This window comes from Cynara cardunculus (genome assembly GCF_001531365.2).
Source record: "Cynara cardunculus var. scolymus isolate 2C chromosome LG 8, CcrdV1, whole genome shotgun sequence".
Classification (NCBI taxonomy): domain Eukaryota; kingdom Viridiplantae; phylum Streptophyta; class Magnoliopsida; order Asterales; family Asteraceae; genus Cynara; species Cynara cardunculus.
The window spans coordinates 15,636,283-15,643,420 of NC_037535.1; positions in this window are offsets into that span (position 1 = coordinate 15,636,283).

Genomic DNA, 7,138 nt, shown 5'->3' on the forward strand with positions numbered 1-7,138 from the left:
ATAATTAGAATAATTATCGAGTTCCAACAAAATAAATAATTATTATCTTTATAAAAATATATATTATTAAAACAAATATAAATTACTTCGTTATTGTACATAAATTARATTATAAAAAAATTGAATTAAAAAATTACACAAAAAAAATGAAGAATTTCAAATAGTTAATTTGATACCAATATCGATATATTTTTGTCAAATTTTTATGATATCTTCAAACATATATTTTATTTAAAAATAAAAACATCATCGCTTTCTCAAAATCATATAAAGCCATAGTATAACATCGACTGAGATAAAGAATAAAATGAAATATTAAAATCACGATGTATCTCGCTGCATTGCGCGAGTACGCTTCTAGTATATATGTATATATATATATACATACTATATATATACATATTATATATAATATATGTATATATATGTAAAGGTGAATTATTATACAAGCATTTACATTTGTACAAACAATACAATTCAATTTCAACCGTCCATTTTAAATTGATGAATCTATGATTTCATAAAAGTTTTTATTGTTTCCTAATATAAAGTATTGATAATAATTAATGAACTCTAGTCATCTTCCATAAATATTCAAATCATAATAAATGAACTCTCATCATTTCCATAAATAACTCAATTAATTGGGTTGCATTGGTTATACAAATGGACAAGGTTGCATTTGAAATATACCCTATATATGTATTCCCACGAATATGCTTCGTGTGGTGGGCCACTGCCGACATAGGTTGCGGTCTTGTCGGGGGTGTGCCTGTTTTTGATCGGCGACTGTTGTGCTAGTTTCCTGGGAGGAATGTAGTGCTTGTGGGCCTACTTTATAACTAACAGATTCAGATGTTTTCCAACTAACTAAATTTTGTCGGGGTGCCGACTATATGTTTAAAGATTTGAAAGGTTTTACCATGAACTGGTTTTATTTCGAACATTGCACTGACAAGAATTTCCTCACTAGTCCGTATAGTCTAACCCTAATTTTGTTTTTAAGAAAAATGCATTTTAGAAGGTAATTTATAGTATGTGAATTTTAATTGCATTTTCATGTGTGAAACTTGTCGATGAACTTTACGAAATCTATTTTTGATCTTCTCGTATAAGGTTACACCTTTTTGGTATGGCGATATTGTTAACAAAATTTTTGTAAGAGACTTTTGACAGTTGTATAGTTTTAAAGTCTGGGACCCAATATGTAATCCCAATGTGGTTATTTGTATGAATTGTATGCTATTTGTTATATGGAAATGCGGGTTGTTACAATTTTCTTTATCCAATACTATGATTTAAAGTATTATTTTATATATGTTTTTTGTTTTGTGAAAAAGAATACGTGGGATTTTTTTTGTTCACATAGTGAAAATGTACACTTAAATTTGTTGATATTATGAAATAAATACATGTGAAACTGTCATTGCATGAAACAAATTTATGTGAAACAATATTTTCAATCCAAACATTTGATTAAAAACATCATATAAAAAGTATTTTTAGATCATTTCTCACGAGTTTATAACATTTTTAAAGTTCTGGTTTGATATGATTCTCTTCTTTCATCATCAATCGAATCACTGTGTGCAACCCATGATTTTATATAATCATGAATCCAATTTTCGTTTCCGTTTTTACCTTTTCTTATCGCTGAATAGATCTCTTTACTTGTACGAGTTAGATGTCTCGTATTTCTCGAAACAGTTATTCGATTGATATTCAAATATTTCTTCTTAGAGTGTATTGATTTGACCCCATAAAGCGGAACCACCATCCGTAGATAAAATTACTTATTTTTATACATTTTGTATTCTTATGAAGAGTTGAGGGTCATGGTTACAAGTTAAAAAATTATTTCACACAATAAATAAATATAAAAGTTTGTTTGTTGAGGACTTTTATAAGTTGGTAGATGCCAAGTTTTAATTTTTATATAAAATAAAATTTGTCGTGTACGTATAGGATTAGTTGTTATCAAATTTGGTATAGATTTGGTCTCTTACTTTTCCATTGTCGGTCGGCATATATGCACGTGATGTATGAGTATATTTAATAAATTAACTTCTATCTCTCTGTGTGCGTGTTTGCTGTTATTACAATAAAATTAGGTTTGTAAGACACTTTCAATCTCTAAGTGTCCAAATAAACTGATTCATAGGACTTAATATATAAGACAAAAATATAAAACGTCTTATCTAACGGTGTTGTAATAAGTTTATATAACGCTTTTGGACGTCTTAGCAAGTTTTTTAGAACATTTTTAATACAAAATGTCGCATTGGCAATTTTTATAGGACACTTTTGAGAAAGTATCCTAAAAACTCAATTTTTTATAGGACATTTGTTTTTATAGGACATTTTTTCAAATAGTGTTCTATAAAGTTGCTAATGGGACGCTTTATATTAAAAGTGTCCTAAAAAACTTATTACGACGTCCAAAAACGTCGTATAAACTTTTTACAACGCCTTTAGATAGAATGCTTTATTTTTTTTGTCCTATAATCTAAGTCTTATAAAGAGGTCTATTAGGACGCTTTAAAATTGGGAGTGTCTTATAAACCCGATTTTGTTGTAGTGTGTGGTGTAAGCGAGTCGAGTAGCAGGTCATTCGAGTTCGACTTGAAAAATAATTCAAACTCGAGCTCAAATAACTTTTTTAATGTAGGCTTGAGGTAAAATATTTTTCTAAGTCCTCGAGTACAATGCTCGTTTATTACAATGCCTTAAAATAGAACGCTTTATTTTTTGGTCTTATAAATTAAGTTTTATAAAATGGTCTATTAATACGCTTAGAAATTGGTGGCGTCCTATAAGCTCGATTTTGTTGTTATGAGTTCAGGGGCCAATTTGTATTTATCTTGAATACTTGAGAAATCATCTCATTCACCTTCATTTCATCACCCGTATTTTACGCCCATAGTATGTGCGTTGGGAGAGATTCTTGGAGATTGAAGTTTGAAAGGATTGGGTTGGATCCTTCATTTTAGGTATGGATTTCTCTTCATCTTCTCTTGTTTCTAGCTTTCTCCATTAATGGAGTTTGATATATTTGGGGGTTTTGAGGTGCTCATAATCTCAAGTGACAAATAAATGGAGGATTCCTAATTATACCTTTATTTGCATAAAATACTATGGTGATTAGAACTTGTAAGAGTATAACTTCATGTAATCCTTGAGTTTCAATCTAATCTTCAAATAAAAATGTCTTGATTTGCACATATCCTTCTTTGATGTCAATTCTTATATCTCTCTTTATCCCGCTTTTCTTCCCACTCAAATAGCCGTTTCGGCTGCAAAAGTTGTAAAAGAGTTTGGGTGAGTCTAGGACCCAGTGAATCCACAGTTTTAATGCATGGACTACAATTTTTACAGTAAACAGTTTTCAAAAAGCCTCATAAATTAAGCATGCCTTGAGGGTGAATATCATTTTTTTTTCCACAAAATAACGACTTTATAGTGGGTGTCTATATCACACGGCGTTACCTAACGAACTCACACAACATGTCTGTTGTTTTGGCCAAAATCCGACAACGAGGTGAACTCACATAACATGTTTGTTCTACAGTTGCGTCTTGACCACAGACTCACACAACATGTCTGTTACCTTAGTACTACATTATCACACAAATATCAAAAGATATATACATGATCATGTATGCTCAAAATATAACATTTTTATCTATATATCACATATGATAAAATCAAGGATAAACTTAGCAAGTTTGAATTAAAATATAAGTAAAGTATGCAACCTATTTTAAAAAGTCACGTGTAACTCATTGTACAAGTCGTAATCCAAAACGTTCTCTGAAGAGGCTAGCGTCTCCCTTATAAATCCAAGATCATAATTTTAATTCCAATGTAAAATACGACACCCCTAAAATGATCGAATGATCCCTTTGACACTATTTGTTTAAACCATCCATGAACCATCATCTCTAGTTATAACCTTGGTTAACATGTACATCCCTATATATATATACACACACACGTCATGCACGCAAATATACTAACAACTAGTTATAACCTTGGTTAACATGTACATCCCTATATATATATACACACACACGTCATGCACGCAAATATACTAACAACTAGTTATAACCTTGGTTAACATGTACATCCCCCCTCTCTCTCTCTCTCTCTATATATATATATATACACCTGTCATGCACGCATATATACTAACAACTCATGCATGCATTTGGATGGCTTCACTTCATGCATGACTTATATCTATATATCTCTTTTCCAAACAAACCAAAGCAACACACATAACCAATGAGACTTAATAATCTATATATGTCGCTTAAGAAACTTCTACAATTTCTGAACCATTCGATTCATTGCAGCGACGAAAATATCGATCATGTACTATACATATAAAATATCGGTCAACTAATATATATATATATATATATATATACACACACACACACACACACACCAACACCCACATGTACCATAAGTTCTATCTTTTAGAACCAAAATGAGGGGTCACGGTTTGTCAACTTGGTGTCACGAAGATTACTGTTTCGAACGATAGAGGTGCTAGCGGTGACTTTTGGCCATGTGTTGCTCTATGGAATCCACCCGAATGATCGAACCACTAGAGTCATTATCTAGTGAAAACTTGTAGAGACGACTGGTATGAAACACTACAGATTGGCACCAAACTATATGTTATGTACAACACCTCGTTTTAGCGTTCGCCGTTGCCTTTACTCACAATAGTTCTCCTTATCGACCAAATCTCACATAAGGCTACAAACTCCCATTTTATAATAAGCCATCGACGGTTTCACGAAAAAAGAAATGATAAGCCATGATTAATGGCCGGAGGTTTCACGTCCCTTAGAGTTTCATGACTATTGAATTACAATATTAAGGTCTAACATTCACTTCCTTTACCTGTACACAACAAGTCCTTATAGATTGGGAATAATTTTTTGGCTATTACAAACTTCTCCCCTTAACAAAATTTCATCCTCGAAAATTTTCCTACAGAAATAAATGAGGTCACTTCAATCTCATCTTCTTCTTGGGTTCCCAAGTTGCTTCCGACCCGTTATGACGTCTTCATTGAACTTTCACAAGAGAAATCCATTTGCTTCTTATATGTTTTATTTTTTTCTTCACATCTTATGAGTTATAACTTTCTTTTTATCTACTAAACACGTCCTTAAATTATATCCATTATGACACAAGTTTCACTATACCAACTCTTTTCTTGTCTCAAGTTCTAAACATCCTTTCGTCTTTGTGAATAACTCATTTGTGTATCCCGGCAATCTGCGATCCATCACTAACTTGAGCAATATTTTCTAATAAATAACTGATACGTACTAAGTATTTAGTACGTAATGTGTAATAATTCGGTTAAAAAAATTATATTTTTAGAATTTGAAATATATATATATATATATATATGTGTGTGTGTGTGTGTGTGTGTGTGTGGATTGGTGTATGGGGGAAAGGGTTTCATAGCACCCTTATAGCAAAAGGCGGTGATGGCACTTGCTATTTATAGCAAGTGCTTTTGATAAATAAAACTCTCTCTTTGTTTGGCTGATTTGAGAAGAAAATTGTAGGGAGAAAAGAGTGAAAAGAAGCTACATATATTGAAGTCAAAGTTTATAATCAAAGGTGAGTGTTTTAATGCTTTGAAGCATCAATTTTTGGTATAGCAATTTTAAGATATTATGGAATTGACTTATTATGATTCTTATATAAATTCTTTGTGCGGGTTTTACTTAAACCGGACAAGTGGTGTCCGGGGTTTTACCTAAACCGGACAAGGGGTGTCCGGATTTGTTTTAAATCGCCCAAGAGGCAATCGGATTTCATCTAAACCGGTTGAGTTTAGTCCGGATTATAAATCGCTCAAATTGTGTCCGGATTATAAACCACTCAAGTGTTGTCCGGATTATAAACCGCTCAAGGCGTGGACGAATTACCTTCTTATTATCCGAAGTATTTGTCCGGACTTCATATCCGGACAAGGTTGACCGGACTTCAAATCCGGTTAAAGTGTTAGAAAATTTAGAGATGTAATGGCGGTGTAACCGCGAGAGAAATGTAATGGCGGTGTAACCGCGAGAGACATAAATAAGTTTATGTGTCAGAACATGTTTGATTATGAACTGATTGTTTGGAAAGTATGTTGTTTGTTTGGGATTTATACACTCACTAGACCTTTTTGGTCTAACGCTCAGTTGTTAGACTAACCTGTTTTGCAGGTCATCATACCTCGCAAGATAAAGGCAAGGGAAAAGTTTAAAATGAATGACAATTAGTTATTCAAAATATATTTTAAGAAAGTTTTTGTTCATCTGTATTTTGTAAACAATGTTACATTTTGTGTTACAATGATGATGTGGATTATCTGTACATAGAATATGTGGGTTGTTACATAATGTACCTTTTTATTGTCTTTTAGATAGGTTATCTTCCATTTATATCCCAACTTTGAGTCATTTTGTCTATTTTATCTGTTTTTATGCTAAGAAGAATGTTGAACCTGTTTTAGTGGATTTNCTGTTTTTATGCTAAGAAGAATGTTGAACCTGTTTTAGTGGATTTTGGTCTAAATTGAGCTTATTTTGGACAGATTGGAGCAGGTCGATGTTGTGGGAATRTGGTAGCATKAYCTGATGGTAGATGAAGAGATGGATGAGACTTGGWGTTGACTGACATGACTTGGGAAGACATTTGAAAGCTTTCTAAAGTGAACCAGCTGTAGTTTAATCAGATTAGCTGGAGTTTACAAGACTAATTTTAGTTGTTTTCTAAGTATTAGTTTGCTTTTATGTACTAWTTAGTTTCTTTTGAACTAGTTGGGTGTTAATTTWCCTTTTTGCCCTCACTCCATCYCTAGTATAAAAAGGGATGYTGRGAGGAGTATTTGACACACCTCAACACCTCACTACCACACCTCAACACTTCASTCCATGTTCTCTCTTGTTTCTCTCTTCAAGTAGTTTGYATGCTACTTGAAGAACAAGTCTCTTAATATTATAAATCKTTTGGTTACATTTCAAGTTCCTTTATTGCTTTATTTAATCGCTTTATTTATATTATCGTTATTTATATTCCGTCATTTATTTATTTACGCTTACTTGCATTTTATTTCCGT